The sequence below is a fragment of the Callorhinus ursinus genome, unplaced genomic scaffold (assembly GCF_003265705.2).
Source record: "Callorhinus ursinus isolate GAN/ISIS: 27379988/994484 unplaced genomic scaffold, GSC_fseal_2.0 scaffold1, whole genome shotgun sequence".
NCBI lineage: Eukaryota > Metazoa > Chordata > Mammalia > Carnivora > Otariidae > Callorhinus > Callorhinus ursinus.
In genome coordinates, this window is record NW_027397063.1 from 6,136,673 (window position 1) to 6,156,167 (window position 19,495).

Consider the following 19,495-nt stretch of genomic DNA (forward strand, 5'->3'; position numbering starts at 1 on the left):
ACATGTCACCATCTTCATGGCTACTCTACTTTTTAAATAAATACATTGACTTCATCATACTCAAAAAGATAATCATTTTTATCTTTATTTACTTAGTTTCATTAGCAGATTTTGTGTTTTCCTTGTGTTTTTCCTTGTGATAAGGAATGCTGACTAGAACCTTGAAGGAGGGCTTTCTAATTGTGACCACGGACACTTGTTCCAGCTCCCTCTGACATTTCAGACATTTCAGAGGGTGTGTATATGGTGCAGGCTCTTGGCATGGCCCAACTGGGCCTGGGAGGGGGGGTTGCAGGAGGTCTGGTCCTGCCCAAAACTGTCATGGTAAGGAAAAGAAGTAACTGTGAATTCAGCCTGAAGCCTAGGAACTTCAAAAGGAGCCATGAATTATCTTCTTTTTCTGGGCTGGGTTATTAGCCAGACCTCAGTTTTTGTATCAGAATGCAAAGGTTGACATTCCCAAAAGAGACACATAAAATAAATGGTTTCCCTTTTAATTAACAATGTCCTTGACTTACATATCAAGATTACTAGAGATTTTGCTGTAGAAAGTTTCTATTCTGTTCCTGCCAAAATCCTAACAACGAATTTCATGGTCGATGGGTCTGAGTGTAAGAGATCAGCTAATCCCTTATTCCTTTAGGTCTGGAGCTAGTTTTGAAACCAACATTGTATTCAGTGTTGATCACATAGTACATGTTTTTTCTTTTGCTTGGGTTTCTGAGCCCTGCCTTTTTGGTTTAGCACTTGATTAGATACAACCAATTTGTTCAGTGTGAGACTGTGAATTCTCTTCATATTCTTCCTTTTGGTCAAATCACAACTGATAGATCATAAAGTGTAATCTGATTGGATTCCACACATCTTTTCAGACTTTGTCTCTCTGACTCCAAAGCTAAAGCCCAGTTAAAGAGAGAGAGAGCCTGCCAGGAGCTCAAATTCTGTGCTCATTATCAGTTAATAGGGCTTCAAGAGGCTGCCTTCACCCCATTGTGTCACATGGCTCTTGTTTACAAACTATATTTTAGCAGCCCTATTATATTATATATGCATGCTTCTTTTAGAATTAGTTCATTAATTCACGCTGTTTTAGAGGTAGGTATGGTCATATATTTATAGGAAATAAATATGTGAGGTATGTATATATGGGCTTATAGCTATACATAGCTTTATACTATTGTTTTATGTTTTCTAAGCTTCAGTAATCATTTCTTGGCTAATGACAAACTGTTGTCTTGGTTTTGCTCATATGTATATAGGATATATATAGGATATCTATATATTTATAGGTTGTATATATATAATAGGAAAGAGAGAAAGATAAGGGATTTAACATAAAAGAAATTAAGTTTTGGCCAGGGGTTAACAACTGGCAGACAGTAGGCCCCATGTAGCTACTCTGCATGCTTTTTGGTGTACATGTTTGTGGTAGTTTGACTTTTGAGGCTGTTTAGTTAGAGCACGTGTTCTCCCGTTTGCTGGGGTCCCCAAAGCCTTGATCGTCTTTCATTTACCACAGTTCAGGTGTTCCTATTCTTGTATAACTCTTACAGGTGTTTGAGTTTACCATCACTGTTCCAGGTTTTTTAATACAAAAGCAAGCATTTTTGTTCTTTTTTTTTTTTAAATATTGAGGGTGGGATTGCAGAATTCAGTGTTTTATTACATCTCTTTTCCATTAGGTTGTGGTCAGTTCATTTCCAGGCAGAATTAGGAACCAACTGCTATTAATTTTTTCATCCTTAAAAAACAAAGCAAAAGAACTGGAGCAGACTTCTCAAGTTCATCCTTCATTATCCAGATTTACTTTTCTATGCTGTTAATTCAATGTGATAAAGATGTAAATGCTACTACTCCATTTTGGGGGCTAATATTTTATTATATTTTTGGCAAACTTTTTATCACAACTTACATCTCAAAAAAGTTCCCCACATTTTGTCTTTTTATCTTACTTCCATCTTTTACTTCCTATTTTATTTATTAAATTTTATGGTGAGCACAACATTTGCGTTCTTTAAAATCTTCTTCTCTTTCATACAATAAATCATTTGAAAAAGTCTTGGCTTTCTTTCTTTGAGCGCAAGAATGTTTTTTCTCATTTGTTGCAGAATTCTTTCATAGGCAATAAAACAGCTTCATTTTGTGAGATTTTAGCAAAGTTTCTAAGACCAGCTGCGTTTCATCTGTCCATTTATAGTAAATCTGCAATTAACTTTTTGCCCTAAGTTTAGGCAACAGCTACCATATATAACATTTCATAATCCAAATTGTATCCATCTAAGGAACAAAATTAACTGTAGAATAAGGATTTGTTTTTTTCTTTTCAGATTTAGCACATGTCTATTTCTTTCCTGCCGTTTTGGGTTTTGGGAATGTTTCTGTTTCCCAAATAAACATGCTAACTCCAACAATGCCACCCTGGGTTTGCATATAATGTGCTATATCCCTATCATTTGGCAAAACTTGTGTGGGTTTTGGAAGCAAATGATCAATCATTTCTCTTCCCCTCACCACCTTATACACAGCCAATTTCAGAAGATAAACATAGGTTGCTGACAGATCGTGATTCAAGCAAAAGTCACGGCTTTATTACTTGTAAGTGAAATTAGAAAGCGCAGCCTAGCCACACCTGGACTCTAATGCTTCTCGGCTACCACCTGCAAATAATGCTCCCGGCTTGGACAGCCGCAAGTCACTGCATCTCGCAACTGGAAAGCCACATGGCAAAGGAGAAGGATGTATGTATGTTCTAAGACAGAGCTCAGAAGGAACCGATTCTCAGGGCGCCTGGGTGGTTCAGATGGTTAAGCAGTGGACTCTTGATTTTGGCTCAGGTCACGATCTCAGTGTCCTGGGATCGAGCCCCACGTCAGGCTCCATTCTCAGCAAGGAGTCTGCTTGACGATTCTGTCCCTCCCTCTCTCTCTGTCCCTCCCTCCACTCTCTCTCTCAAATAAATACATCAATCTTAAAAAAAAAAAAAAAAAAAAAGAAGGAACTGATTCTTCCCTGCGATTCCAGCCTCATTAATAAGATAATCAAAGGGAATGAATGGGGCTAGAAGTGTTATTCCTATACCTGTCCCTCCCAAGAAGGGAAAGTTTTATTATTGTTAAGGAAACAGGAGGATTAGGAGATAATTGCTCTCCCTGAGAGCACAATGGCTCATTTATTTTTAATTAGCAGTAGGGCTGCTGAGTGACACTCTGCAGCAGGGAAAGTCTGACAGGGTCCTTTGAGTGTATCTCATGGAGGGACATTTAGCATGCAGCACCTTTGTGTGTTTGTGTGCTTGTGTGTCAGAGTGAGAGAGAGAGAGAGAGAGATTTATAATTTCTTTTTCATATTTTAAGTTTGTGAGAGGACAGATTGTTTCCTTCTAGCTCCAAAGCACAATTTCATCTCTAAGTTGTAGAGCTATGCTAGTAAAAAATGCAAACAAGGACCATGTAAATTGTTGCCACACTTCAACGGAATATACTGTATTTGTTTTACATTGAGTTGTAAAAGAAAAAAGTTACAGAATCATAAAATCTGAATTGAGAGGGACCTTGGATGTGATGTAGCATGACTTTTTCCTCCTCATCTCATTTAATATTTAAATTCCTTCAACAACATTCATGTTGTCACACATATTCTTCCTCAATATCATTCATTACTCTCAAAACAGGTGAGATCAATGTGCCTGTAGCTACCTGCAATTATTTCTGTCTTGTCTGGGAGTAAATATAATGGCTATATAACTATTTGGAAGTAACCGTTATTTCTTCCTTGTTTTTAAAACCTAGACTCAACAGCCCAGTTCCTTTCATCTATCTGCATATAATGTGTTTTCAAGCCCTCTGTCCTTCTGCACCACATTAGTGTTTATTAATTTTCCTCTTAAAGTGTAATTCCAAGAACTCACTGTAGTGCTACAGCCCTTTTCTGGCAAGAACACAGTATAATTTTGTACATTATGATTGTATAAATAAAATCTAAGGGAGAGAAATAACTAAATCTTAAAGATAATTTTTATTTTTATTCTCTTCGTATCATAAAATCTGTTATTAAAGTCTACCTAAATAAAAATTTCATTTATTTTCCTTGTGGTGTTTGTCTTATATTATTATAGTATTATTATATTTAATAAGAATATTATTAAAATTTTACCCACTAACCAAACTTTACTAGATTTTATGGTTATAAAATTTGAATTCTTAACTTTGGGTAACATGTCTAATTTAATATGATGAAAATTTATCAGACTGTGACTCTTTAGGTTATGCCCTATCTCATTTTCTAGAACCTTGAATATGAGATTCTAAGACTCATTTTTTTTGTCCTTGAGGCTTAAATATGTAACACAAATGAAATTTTGTTCACCGGGTTATAGAACTCACTCATAATTGTAGGAGTACTGCATTAATTATGAGTAGTTGACAACAACAAATTATGCTTAACTACTTGTGAGACATAGTTAATTCCCATCATCTCATTTGACCATTAACATTTTCACATTAGAGATGAGCAAAGAGTGGCCAGTTAGTGTCTGATTGAGGGAGACTGACCCTTGCATATCCAGTTCAGACCCTGTTATCTCTCTGCCACTGTGACCCTTCTGAAACATGGATTTGAATTCATCAATCCATCACTAATGTCATCAGTGGGATGTCCGTGGTAGCTGCTGTTCATTGGGCCCGGGTTTTGCAGGGCTGCCGTCGGTTCTGATGACCTTTAGTCCCAGGTCATGCACAAGGTGCTTCTTTGACTAGCTAGCACATTTGGCTATGTGTTCTCTGCAATAGCATTTTCCTAACCGGCTCAGGTTCAGAGATCAATTTTTAGTTAATGGTTGGTGTCAGTACATTAGCTACACTCATAGTTCTTAAGAATCCAGCTTGTCTTTATCCAGATATTATCTCCTTTAATATTGAGTGACTAAGGACAAACTTCTCGAAATTTTCAGAGGTGCCTCTTTATCTGTTTTCTCTGTTTAAAGGAGGTAAGGATTTCCTGTTTCTGTTTTCTAATAAATAGTCACAGATGGTAAGGCAACTGTGGTGTTCACATCTTTTCACTTAAATTGACTCAAGTGGTGTACCTTGGGCCTGCCGATTGCATACAACTCAAGGAATCATTTTCATATCTATTTTCTTCAAAGCATTTACTCTTAGATGACAATAATGAGAAGTATGTTGAAAGTGTATACTTTATATAATGATCAAGCCTTTGCTAAAATGTGATGGTGCATATTAATTCTCAACTCTATCTGGTGAGATCTTGGATTTATTATCTCAGTCTCAAGATTTTTAATCTTGAAAGTGTAGAAGCAAGTATGCTATTTTAAATGTCAGCATTCCTCATTAGCCAAGTTTTTGACCAGGCTAATTCAGTTTCTGCTGCAAGTCGGGCACGGAAGAGAATGAAGAATATTGCAGGTTTCTCTCCCACAAGACCATGCCCAGAGTCAGCTCGACTGTGGAAGGAATAGTACCTAGGAAATGATTTACAGCACTTTTAAAGGTCCTTTGAAATGAAATTTTCACCCAAATTCTTCCCTTCCTCTATGACTGAAATTTAACCAATTAAAGTTTGATGGTCATATAAATTAATTCAATATAATTGACTTATTTAGAGTCCTCTGCTAATTCCCCAAATCCCACATCTTGCTGTTCATACATAACTGGCCCTGAGAGAATGGAAATCTTATTGAGGAAGGAGAGATGCAATTTTAGATTAAAGTGGTAAGTATTAAGAGTTGGCTATGGGGGACCTATAGTGTCTTGGGGTTTTCTTAGAAGACAAAACATAAATTTATTAATAGAGTAATGAAAAAAACCTCACTGACTTAAACTTCTGTTAAGCTCAGTTGTGATTATTACTCAAGACAGACCAGTTTGCTTTATTCATTTATTTATTCCTTAGTGAGTCAAAAAATAATGACCTTTGCTAGGGTATAAAGTACAGCCCACCCAAATAGAACTAGACCCTGTCCAAACCCAATTCTGCTTCTTAGGATTCTGAATGTTAGATGGAACATGATGGCAGATATTAATTCATTCCTGTAGTTAAGAGACTGTTTTTCTTTGATGATACCCAATGAGTTTCATTTTCTACAGGAATCTTATAAAGATAATGACATTAATAGTAATGAATGAGTGAGACAATATCTAAAACCTAGTTTTAGCAGAGATGAATTTATAGAGTCTTCCAGGAAGCAGAGTCAGGTGGGGAGAAGTTCTGATGGGGCTTAGCCGCTAACGAGAATGTATACCCAAACCAACCAATGATACACCAATGTAGACACAGTGTGATTCTGATTGAACAGGAACACATTGTAACTGGACTCCTTTATATCTGCTATGTTCTCACCAGTGCTGACCTAATGCCAAAGTTTTGCAAGATGTCACTTTATCACAAATTTCAATGTCAAGGCATTTGATGGAGAATGAAGAGGAGGGGATTGTATTGCACATCTTGCAATTCCCCAAATCCCTCTTTTCATCATTCTCTCCTTCTCCAAGTTTCGGTTGCCCTTACAGTTGTCACTTGATGTCTTCTCATCGCCAGTGTTTTCGTCTTTTCACCCCTTACTCTGCATTCTTCTCCTCCACTTCCTTCTTGCTTTCTTCTTCAGCCATAATTGCTCCAGGCTTCTTCCTTTCCTCTGACCACTCTCTTCCATGACACCTCCTGTCCTCCCCATTGTGAGGTAAGTTAATTCACAATTCTCTCATTTTCCCAAAGTTTCACCACATGCCTCAGCCAGCCAACAAAGCAGCAATCATTCAGAGGTATCTATTTTTAGAGAGTTCAGCTAGAGAGGGTGGGTGGGTCTGTTTTTCATTTTAATTATTTTTTCCTGTTATATAATCCCCTTTCATTGGAACATTGGCAAACCCACAACTGGGTGGGTCTAAGCAAAAAGTCTGCAATCCTTCCTCTAAGGAGCTCATAGTTAATTCAGGTAAAGAAAAACCAGAAGAGGAGTGCGTGGGTGGCTCAGTAGGTTAAGCGTCCAACACCTGATCTCAGGGTCATGACTTCAAGCCCTGCGTTGGGCTCCACACTGGGCATGGAGCCTCTTAAAATGAAAAACAAAAAACCAGAAGAAGTATATTTGTTCTAACAGTGGTCCAAAGAGCCTGGCAAAATCAATTCTGATGGGTTGGTCAGGTTACTTTCTTAGAAGTGATAATTAAGTGAATCACAATTTAAGTGGGGATATCTCAAAGGCAGAGATGAGTTTAGAGAAGGGGCCTTCCAGCAAGCAGAGTCGGTGGGAACTAAATTTTTAGAGCAGGAATCAGTAATGCACATAGGGAAATGGTAATAATTCTGGTTGCCTGGTGCAAAGGAAGGAAGAGGGATAGCACATGATTTGCTTGGAAAGTCTGGCTGGGGAGGAATTCTGTTGGGGCTTAGCAGCTAACAAGAAATTTGAACTTTAGTAGCAATGAGGAAACAATGATGGCTGTTGAACCTGCAAATAACATAATAATGTGGGGCTCTATGAAGACCTATTTGAATAAATGAAAGGTGGGTAGGAAGAGGAGAGTCTGGAGGCAGAGATTTTGGAAGCCATTGTGAAATTGCAGGAAATACATAAAATTTTCAGTCATTTCTCACCTTGGTATTTGATATTTCTTCACCAAATGTGAAGAAGAAAGATTTTCTTTTTTTTCTTACAAACTGATTTAGAGCTTACCAATTTTGGCTTCCTGTTTGAACAGATGTGATGGTTCATTTGTTAATATCTCCTTGAAGTTCAATCATTTACTTGGAAAGATGTTTTAGAAGTTTCATATTCCTTTGAAAGGAAATAAAAGGATAAGACTACAGTATTCTTAGAATAGTATTTCAAAAGTGAATAAATGGGGGCGCCTAAGTGGCTCAGTTGGTTAAGCGACTGCCTTCGGCTCAGGTCATGATCCCAGGGTTCTGGGATCAAGCCCCGCATCAGGCTCCCTGCTCAGTGGGGAGCCTGCTTCTCCCTCCCCCACTCACCCTGCTTGTGTTCCCTCTCACACTGTCTCTCTCTCTCTCTCTCTCTCTCTCTCTCTGTCAATTGAATAAAAAAAAAAATCTTTAAAAAGTGAATAAATGACTTGAACAGTACATGACAAATATATAAAAAGTATAACCTATTAACTGTTGTCAAACTGCTTAATCAGTTTTTCTACTAAGAGATAACATCCAGAAGAGTGTTTCTGGGAATATTAGAAAGTTAAATGAAAGATCTTTCCCCTTTATTTAAATGTTAAAACATACCATGTCACACTATTATGCCTATCTAAGTTCCTGCTGAATTTTTCACTAAGGGTAGTGAAAATTTTAATGAGCAAGGCAGGTTTTTACAACTCAGGAGCTGTGATAACTGACTCTGGAGGGACTATTCATTAAATTAACTTTTATTCACTAATTTGTGAAATAAAGCCATTGTAAAATATTTTGTTAAACTTTTAAATTTCTCAGAGGGTTCATCACTCATCGGTAGAAGCCAACATATTTTAAGGAAATGTAATCTTCCATTTAATGGTAAGCTACTGATTTTAATTTCTCACACTCCATACAAAATACCCCTCAGAAAGGATCCCTAGTCATTGACACAAGGGTCCAAGTGCTCTTATAGCACGTGATGCCATTTTGCCTCAATTTTTCAAAGAGAACCTAAGGATATTAAAAATTATTAATGCATTACAGAGTTCTCCTTTCGGTGCCTGATATTCTAAATTTCTTTCTGAAATGTTTTGTTATTTTCCTCTCCTACATTATAAACATAAATAAATGTACCTCTCTCTCTCTCTCTCTCTTTTTTTTTTAGTACACTCTCTTCATCTATATTTCTCTTAGCCTAAATATTTTAATAGGAGTTATATATTTGGGTTGAGTCAGAATAAAAGTACTTGTTTAAATCAGATTCAAATCCTGTGTGTAGCATAAAAATGTAGAATTATGTAATTTTCATCTGTTACTTTATTAATGGTGAGGGGAACAAGCTAATGAATATTTGTGGAGTCTCAACACTTAAGGCAAATGAAAGAGAAGAGATGGAATTCTCAGAAGTCAACAGGTTCTTGTAATAATAAATAAAATATAACAGTGGGTAGTGCTATTATTTGTATTAAATTTTATTATGAAAAATTTCAAACTTACACAAAACTAGAGAGACTAATACAATCTTGACCTCTTGTACCCATCATAGCTTCAACAATGATTAACACTTTCCTATATTCTGTTGCTCATCTTCCCTCACTTTTTCTTTGCTTAAGTATTTTAAAACAAAATTCAAGAATCATTTTACTTTAAATAACAGATGTTCTCATATCTCTCTCCAGCATGTTGCCAACTGCCAGTGTCTCTAATCTCTGTGCCTGAGTGCTTTCTCCTGGAGCTGTGGGGGAGCTGTTCAACTCTTGCAGGGAGCTGGTTGGGAGCTCCAAGGAACCAACATGGCAGCACAGTCCTTAATCAATGATGCAAGGAAGCTGGTGCGTAACACCCCCAGCTTTCTCAGCTCTCTGACAGTTAATTCTTAAGATTGTGTTTTGCACTGTTTCTTGAGTGGCTTACCAGTGTTCCATTTACTGGTTTGCTTCCTTCCCTTCTCTGTATCCCTTCCCTGCTTCCTACCAACATTAGCTGCATTTCCCGAATGAACAACGTGTACTCAAATTTTTCTCATCTATTGCTTCCAGAGTAACACTAGGAAACAGATCCTCAAGTTCAGATCCCGGATCACTAACCAGTCAGATGGCAAAAGAGATCTATTGTTGATGGGAAGTAGTATGGTGACAACCCATTTTGGATTTGGCTGATTGCTTCCTTGTGTTTCATTTAATTTGGTCCTTTGTGTCCTGTATTTACTCAAACATGGTAGTTAGATCTAAAGTAGTGGTTCTAAACTGGGATAATTTAGACTTTTCTGAAACTTTAGGCCATGTTTGGAGACAGTTTGGATCATCACAACTTGGATAAAGAGGTGCTACTGGCATCTAATAAGTAGGGGCCAAGAATACTGCTAAGTAAACATCCTGCAAAACACAACACAGCCCCCACACAAAGAATAATTGGCCCCCAAATGTCAATAGTGCCAAAGGTGAAAAACCTGATTTAGAGGCTTGGTTAGATTATTCCTTTTTTTCTTTCCCCTCCACTCTCCTTTCCTTCCCACCCCTTCCCTGTGGGACTGATGTCTCAGGCTCATTTTGTACATTTGCTGCTCTGGACCTGGAATGTCATTTCCCTTAGAATTTCTTTCTTTTTGATACAAAATGGTGCTAAGAGCACACAATTTGGATGCTATGGGTCCTCACTGCTATTGAGTTGTCATTGTAGACATTTTTAGTAGACAGAACCAGGAAATATTTTTTAAAGAGAAAAATAAGTAATGATTTCTTTCTGATATTTCTAATCCAAATTTAAGGGGTTTATTTAATTTCTTTAGTTTTTTTTTAAAGATTTTTTATTTATTTATTTGTCAGAGAGAGAAAGAGAGAGCACAAGCAGGGGGAGTGGCAGGCAGAGGGAGAGGGAGAAGAAGGCTCCCTGCCAAGCAAGGAGCCCCATGCAGGGCTCAATCCCAGGACAATGGGATCATGACCTGAGCTGAAGGCAGCCGCCCAACCGACTGAGCCACCCAGGTGTCCCATTTCTTTGGTTTTTAAGTTTTTCTCCTCCTCTTAGGCTGAAAATCTTAGTTTTTAAGTTTATATTCTTTTTTTTTTTTAAAGATTTATTTATTTATTTGAAGGGGGAGAAGGAGAGGGGCAGAAGGAGAGAGAGAATCTTAAGTAGGCTCCATACTCAGTGTGGAGTCTGATGTGGGGCTTGATCTCACAACCCTGAGTTTATGACCTCACCTGAAATCAGGAATTGAATGCTTAACAGACTGAGCCACGCAGGCGCCCCGTTATAGTCTTATAGTATACTTATAATAGTTTCAAAATAACAAAACAAATATTGGTACTAACACTAAGATTGTTGAATACAATTTAAGGGCTCTTGATATTTCTTCCCACTTTAAGATATTATACTTCTAGGGATGCACGGCCCAAATTCTGTATGTTAGCTTCACTTGAAACAATTCTGTTATACCACCCACCTGACATTTAGTTGGATTCATTTCTTTCACATTGTTTTCAATTTTCAGATTGCTTTTTTCTTTTGATTTAATTTTTAAAATTTATTAAAATTGTTACCTGATTTGAAAGTCAACACTATAAAATTAGGTATATCCTGTCTCCTGTCTCCTGTTCTCCTTGTCCTATTGGTAATTTTTTATGTTCTCTCTTTGTTTCCACTGTTTCTTTAAAAAAAAAAATTGTAAGCAAATATGGATAAAGCCTTGTAAGTCCCCGTTTGTTACCCAAAATGTAGCATAATGCTAATAGTCTGCACTGATCTTCTTCTGCTTAGTGAATTTTGGATATAACTCCCTATGAGAACATAGAGATCTTACTCTGTCCACTTTAGAGCTGCCTACTACCCAATTAGATGGATGAAGCATAATTTATCAAGCAGTGTATTATTGGTAAGTATGCAGGTTGTTTCCAATATTTTACCTTCACAAATAATGATGCAATGAATAGCTTTGTGCATATGTCATTTCTAATTTTTGTCATTACATCATTGGGATGGATGCTTAAAAAGAAATCTCTGAGTCAAAAAATTAATGCATGTAAAATTTTGCTAAAAAGTGCGAAATCATCCTCCATGAGAGTTGTGCCATTTTGCTTTCCCAATGATGACATTATTAGTCACTCACAAGTACTTCTATGAAAGTTGCACCTTGAAAGAAGGCTATTTTCTTCTTCCCTACGTATTTACCTGTCGAATCAGTTTTATCTAGGTTCCATTGTTACCCAATTTAATTAGCCTTTTTTTTATTAGTTTCAGAGGTAGAATTTAGTGACTCATCAATTGCATATAACACCCAATGCTCCTTATATCAAGTGCCCTCCTTAATGCCCATCACCCAATTATTCCCTTCTCCCCACCCACCTCCCCTCCACCAACCCTCAGTTTATTTCCTAGAGTTTAGCATCTCTTACGGTTTGCCTCACTCTCAATTTTCATGTTATTTTATTTTTCCTTCCCTTCCCCTATGTTCATCTGTTTTGTTTTGATTTAATAAGGCTTTCTGAGGTAGCCCAGCCTCTCTTGCCATCCTTAACTCCTTTGTCACTAGAATTCAGACTTAGGGGATCCACAAATCCCTACTACCTTCTATCCCTTCTTTCTAAACCACTGTTTACTGCTAAAAAGTGCAATAAAGTCATAATACAAAATACAGATTCACGTGACCCAACTCAAATTTTAACCTTGATTTTGTTCTAAAATACAATTTTTTTAGACTCTTGCTTATGCCACCACTTCTTTTTGTCATTCCCTCAGACTGCTTGGGTTCAACTTCGGGCTCTGATGCGTAAGAGCTATGGAACCCTGCGCAAATTATTTTACCTCTGTGTTCCTTCATGTCCTCACCTGCACTGTGGGAATAATAATAGTACGTACCTCCCAGGGATTTTGTGAAGGTCAGAAGAAATAATGCGTGCCAACCACTGAGAAGAGTGCCAGACATATTGTGTTCAATAAATCACCATTTTTTGTTATTATTATTGGTGCCCATTTTAATATTAGTAATAATGAGTCTGTCAGAACAGACTTCTCGAGTCTATGTGAACTCTACTGCTGCTCCAAATACACCAGCAGGTTGTTTGTGTTCAGAAGGAAAAGGCATAATTATTAGAAATTAGAAAATCCAGGTGGCTCAGTCAGTTAAGCATCCGACTCTTGGTTTCGGCTCAGGTCATGATCTTGGGGTTGTGAGATCGAGCCCAGTGTCAGGCTCCATGCTCAGCAGGGATTCTGCTTCAGATTCTCTCTCCTTCTTCCTGCCCCTCCTCTGCTCTCTCTCTCTCTCAAACAAATACGTAAATTAAAAAAAAAAAAAAGAAATTAGAAAATCCAGGCCTTCATCCTGACAAATACAATTTTAGCTTTTTTTTTTTTTAACTTCTATCTCTACCTTTCTTCCTGACCAATGAAATAGTGATATGAAGCATTTCCGCTTCCTTGCTTAAGGGAATAATCTGAATTTTATAGGTTTTTGAAGATGTCTCCAAAGGTTTTAATATATTAATCCAGTGCTCAGACTCTGGGTAGGAATAGTTCTATTTTCCGTCTATGTCATGAGATAGTGCTCAGCAAAGAAAAGACGAAAACAGCCTATATCTCAAAAACATTTGGGCAACTTGCCTGGGACTAGTTAAAAGTAAGTATGGTTTTATTGGTGAGGAGATGTCTCAGTTCTCTGTTAGACCCAGGAAGGCAGCTTGGTTCTTCAGGCTTCATATTAATACTTTGTTCCTCTGTGGGTTCATTAATCCAACTATTAGTGTCATTTCAAAGATAGAGTTTTTCATTGTTCATGACTAGAGTTGCTACTTGTGAGTCTCTATCTTACAGAAGTGATATTTTATTTTATTTTATTTTTATTTATATCACGGTTGTCATCATGTCTTCCTTCACTGCCCCTTCTGCAAACTATTTTCATGAATCTCAAGTATCTAATCTGACTTTTATCCAACCCACTTTCAACCCAGACCAGTGAATTTTCTCCCTAATGGCACTTGGTGCTCTTATATAATAACACAATTTTGATCTATCTCCTTCATTTCCCCCCCCCTGCCCCCACTCACAAATTTCTTTGAAACTGTGACTGTACCTTTTAATCTTGATATTCTCAACAGTGACTAGGAAAGTACTTTGTACACAAAGAATGCTGAGTCAATATTTGTTTACTGTATCAATAAATACATTTAATGATTATTTTTCTTTTGAATCATAGGACCAAAACTTATTTTTTAATCTTTTAATGATTCTTTAGAATAGGCCTTTACTTATTCACTGCTGATTGTGAAGTTGTCTCCAAATTTTTCTGTCAAACTTCAATTTTATGGAGGGCGTCAAGCCTGGTGTAAGAAAATTCTTACGGGTTTGATAGAGTTGTGTGCCCTGACAAGAGTGTTCTATTGATTCCTGTATGAAAGAATGCAGAGTCAGAAGACCAGTCCCTGCAAGGTAGTCTAGAGCCCACTGTTTGTGACATTTAGGAACTCTGATAATTTGTTGCCTTTTTTTAATTTTCATTTTTAAAGTAATCTCTATACCCAAAGTGAGGCTCAAACTCACAACCCCGAGATCGAGTGACATGCTCTACTGACTGAGCCAGCCAGACACCCTTTTGTTGTTGTTGTTGTTGTTGTTGTTGTTTTTAAATATTTTCTTTATTTGACAGAGAGAGAGCGAGAGCAAGTGAACACAAGCGGGGTGAGCGACAGGCAGACGAGAGGGAGAAGCTGGCTTCCGCTGAGCAGGGAGCCTGATGTGGGGCCCGATCCCAGGACTCTGGGATCACGACCTGAGCCAAAGACAGCCGCTTAACCAACTGAGCCACCCAGGCGCCTCTGTTGTTTTTTTAAATTAGTTTGTTTCTCCTCTTGGGGAAATTGGATATTCTCAGACTAAATGAGCCAACAGGTATCTTTCAGTTCCTGTCTAAAGCCCATGCTATGTTGTTCACTAACTGAGGAAGGGAGAAAAACAGGAGGAGGGATAGCGAGAGGCAACACCAGGATAACTGTACTCAGACAATCTCTGCTCTCACAGGTAGAATAGGGACTCAGAAACCTAGCTGAGTTAAATTAAAGGTATTTGGTAAGGATTTATGGATTGCTTTTGGGGAGCTAACATTTCCTGGTACTACAGTCTATATGATGCCTCCAGAGATACTGGGACACGGAGATCAGGGCTGGTTCAGTGTTAGGTGACTCATGCGTGCAGCATGTTGCCTGGAGGCTGCCTGATGCCTTGGTTCCTCTGAGTGGGGTCTGTGATGATGGCTCTGTCTGAAGAGGGCAGTGGGCTTTAGGACAGTCTCCTAGAAAGTTCAGCATCGGCATCACCTGTTTGGCTGCTATCAAAATGTTACAATATTGATTATATTCAGAGCCATTTTTCTTTACTAGTCAATTAGCACCAGCTTGTTAATATATTTTAAAAATTGCTATCGGGCCCTTGTGTGGGTCAGGCTCTGTGATACCAGTGTCTCAACGCTTAACATTTGCATCACTTTTCTTATGTTCCTTTTTCCTCCATTGATCCCTTGATCTCTTGTTCCTTTGCACAATTCTCTTAGGTCCTTTCTCTTCAGGCTCCCTTCTAGTTCTTTTAAGAATCAGCTCCCTTGTATCCTACTCCAGGAAGCCTTCCAAGATTTCCAGTCTTATTTAGTGCCCCTCCCCCCACCTTTTCGCATCAGCTTTCCCTCTCTCTACTTCTCCTCTCAGTCTCCTAGGGCTTTCCCAAGGTCCCATTCCCAGCGGCCCCCCTTTTCTATTTTCTTGTGGATATTCTTGTGGACATCATATGGCTTAAAATTGTGTTTCAAGGAGGAGGAAAACTCAATATACAGTTTTCATACTGTCTTATTACTTATCATTGCAGTGTGAGATTGACAGTGCCATTAAATATTCATCATAAATATAATTTGCAGTGGTTGCATAGCACTTGCCGGAACCATTATGAAAAATCCCTGCCAGAATTTAGTTCTAAGAAAAATATCTATAAACGGATTGTGGGGGAGGCAGCATAATATAGTAAAAATTCTTCTGGAAGGGGTTTTGAAACAAAACGACAGACTACACACAGATGCCTACCTCCTACTCCTCCACATCCCTAGAAATGACAGAAAAGATTTTTTTTTTTAGAGAGAGAGAGTGAAAAAGAGAGAGAGAGAGAGAGAGAGAGTGTGTGTGTGTGTGTGTGTGTGTGTGAGCTGGGGAAGGGCAGAGGGAAAGGGAGAGGGAGAGAATCTTAAGTGGACTCCATGCTCAGCACAGAGCCTGACACGGGGCTCGATCTCATGACCCTGAGATCACGATCTGAGCCAAAATCAAGAGTCAGATGCTTAACTGACTGAGCCACCCAGGTGCCCTGAAAAGCTATTTTTTTTTTTTTTAAGAAAAGGACAAATCAGAACAATCCTGAAAAAATAAAAAGATTGCCATCAGAGGAGAGGAGAAATATGGAATTCTACAAAGGGAGAAAGTGGTCAGGGCTGGCTGTGTGCTGGACTGCTGAGACAGGTGGGAGCAATTTTGATAACCTGGTGCAAGGGTGAGGAGGACAGTTATCTAGGAGCAAATGGGTGAGCTGGCCTATGCCCTTTCTTCCTTGTGCCAAGCAGGGTGCTGAAAAGTAACTCACCTCAAGCGCGAAGCAGTGAGTAAAGAGCAGAAAGATAATGCCTGTTGGTGGCTGGTTATGGTGGAGGTGGAGAAATGTGAACTGATTTGCATACATTTCAGAGGCTGTTGGGTCAGTGACAGACTGGATCTGTGTGTGTGTGTGTGGAAGAAGTGCGGATTAGTGTGCTCTTGCTGTGTAACAGCACCACCACCACAACACACTGTTATTATCCCAGGTTCCCTGGGTCAGGATTGTGGGCATAGCTTTGCTGGTTCTGTGTTTCAGGGTCCCATCTGAAAGCTGCAACCAGGGTGTCTGCTGGGGTCGCATTCTCATCCCAAGGCTTGGTTAGAGAAGGACCCACTTCCAAGCTCACGTGGTTGTTGGTCGAATTCAATTCCTGGCAGCCATTGGACTGAGGGCCTTAGATTCTTTTGTTGGCTGCTGGCTGGACACTGACTCCAGTTTCCTGCCCTGTGGGTCTCAGCAACAGCAACCTCGTTTTCACCAAAGCAACAAGGGAGAGAGTCTCTCAGCAAGACAGATGTTACAGTCTTTTGTCATAAAACCACAGAAGTGATGTCCTGTCACCATCATTACATGACATCATATTCTATCCATTCTATTCGTCGTATTCTACACATTTGTCATATTTTATTCATTCTATTCTACACAAGTCCCAGGCCCCACACACACTCAGAAGTATTTCTCAAAAGCGTGAATATCAAGAGCCAGTGGTCATGGCAGCCACCTGAAGTTTGCCCACCACAGGAGGTCAGGTGCAGAAAAGGAACGAATTATTTTTCCGAGAAATTGGTTGGATTCAAGTCTGCAATGGACAAGGACAAAGACTTTTTGATTTTAGGCTCAAATCAACACTGACAATGCAACATGCATACATTGCTTTCTTTCCCGAATCTCGCTTTCCTTGTGTATAAAATGCAGGAGTTGGACTAATGTTTCTAACATTCAGATTTCTTACATTATATATATAAAAAACCCAACAAATAGCAGAAATACTGCTTGATCCTTCTACCGTCTGGGCTATCTTTTCTCGTTATTTTTCTTCCCTGCCTTGAGAATCATTTGTGAAGGATAGTCTACATTTATTAGTTCTTTTTAAAATTAGTGCTGCCGGGCAGCACCTGGGTGGCTCAGTCGGTTAAACGTCCAACTTTTGATTTCAGCTTAGGTCATGATCTCAGGGTCATGGGATTGAGCCCGCTCCGGATGGGGCTCTGCGCTGAGCACGGAGTCTGCCTAAGAGTCTCTCTCTCTCCCTCTGCTCCTCCCCACCCTCACATGCGTGTTCTCTCTCTAGAAAATATATACACTTGATCTTAGCCAAAAGGCCGAGAAGCAATCTCTCTAGAGAATATATAAAGTAAAAAAAAATAAGATTAGTGCTGCCATTCTTTTTTTTTTTTTAAAGAGATGCATCTTTTTTTTTTAAAGATTTTATTTATTTATTCGACAGATAGAGAGACAGCACAAACAGGCAGAGCGGCAGGCAGAGGGAGAGGGAGAAGCAGGCTCTCCGCCGAGCAGGGAGCCAGACGTGGGGCTCCATCCCAGGACCCTGGGATCATGACCTGAGCCGAAGCCAGCCGCTTAACCGACTGAGCCACCCAGGCGCCCCAGTCCTGCCGTTCTTAATCACTTGCAGTGCAGATTCTCCCCCTCTCTTTTACTGCATGTTTTTCCTCATAGGTCATTAATAACTTTTTTTTGCCAAATTCAGTGAAGTGGTCTCAATCCTCATCCTCCTTGACTCTTGTGATGTCAGGTGCCATTGACTTTTCCGACCACAAACTTTCCCACTTGTTACAGTGCCTTTGTGAATGTCCCTCCCCTGCTATTCTCTGGGTTTTGTTTACTGACATCTCTGAGTCCCCTTGGTCCACATCCCACTGGGGATGTGTTCCCAACGTTCTATTCTCAGTCTTTCTCTTTTATCCGGTGGATCGGATTCACCAACCATGTTTGAACTATGACCTTCAGGAAGATGAAGGCCCAATTGTTCCATCTAGCTTTTTTTCTTCTAAGCGGTTCCTGTTTATTTTCAACGTTTAATTACAGGCCCGCCTCACTTTATTGCGGTCCACAGACATTGTATTTTTTTATACATTGAAGGTTGGTGGCAGCCTTGTGTTGAGTGAATCTATCAGCTCCAATTTTCTACCAGCATTTTCTCACTTTGTGTCCCTGTGCCACATTTTGTTAATTCTCACAATATTTCAAACTTGTTCATTATCGTTATATTTATGATGATCTGTGATCAGGGATTACAACTTGCAGAAAGCTCAGATGATGGGTAGCATTTTTTTTAAAGATTTTATTTATTTATTTGATAGAGATAGAGAGAGGGAGAGCACAAGCAGGTGGAGTGGCAGGCAGAGGGAGAGGGAGAAGCAGGCTTCCCGCAGAGCAGGGAGCCCGACTCGGGGCTCCATCCCAGGACCCTGGGATAATGACTTGAGCTGAAGGCAGCTGCTTAACCGACTGAGCCACCCACGTGCCCCTGATGGTTAGCATTCTTTAGCAATAAAATATTTTTTAATTAAGGTGCGTACATTGTTTTTGTAGGCAAAATGCTATTTAACACTTAATGGACTGCAGTATAGTATAAACATAATTTTTATATGCACTGGGAAACCAAAAAATTCATTGGACTCACTGGAATATTCTCTGTACTGCGGTGGTCTGGAACTGAACCTGCACTATCTCTGAGATATGCCTCTATAACTTCCTTGGCACAAGTGACTCCTCAGAATTAGCACCTTCCTCCTGATTTTCCTATTGCCATTACTCGAAGTGTACTTGTCCTGTGCCAGGAGTGAGGCTCTGGTTTCCTTTCTTTCCTTCACGGTGACGTCTTATTCATTGCTAATTAAGTCCTATATGGTTCTCCTCTACAATGTCACTCAAGTCTGTCTTCTTATCCCCATTTTTATTGTCACCAGCTTAATTCAGATTCTCAATTATTTTTTGAATTAAACAATTCAAGAGAATACTAGTAGATGTCCCTCGCTCCGTAGCTCTCTCCTGCAACCTATCATTCACAAGAAGGCAGCCCTAATCACATCATTTTCTCACTTAAATCCTTTAGTAACTGCTCTTTATCTATCCCCACGCCTGTCATGCACGTAAGGCTATCCCTTCTCTAACTCTGGCACTCATTTGTCAGAATTTTCTCCTTAACTTCCCTACATAGTGCAGTCCTCCATCTGAATGGATCAGCTCACCGATCCCCAAACAA

General features: G+C 39.1%; 1 protein-coding gene across 3 annotated transcripts in view; it reads left to right on the plus strand.

Annotated features, from left to right (window-relative positions):
* KRTAP8-1 (keratin associated protein 8-1) overlaps window positions 1-19,495 on the plus strand; it is a 47,823-nt gene that overhangs the window by 6,042 nt on the left and 22,286 nt on the right. For 2 of the 3 annotated variants that reach the window (XM_073894492.1, XM_073894530.1), the window contains one exon: window positions 9,321-9,473. The gene's annotated coding sequence lies outside the window, so the exon portion shown is untranslated. Of the gene's footprint in view, window positions 1-9,320; window positions 9,474-11,400; window positions 11,510-19,495 lie in introns of those variants that run through there. The other variant, XR_012378804.1, reaches the window with a different exon arrangement.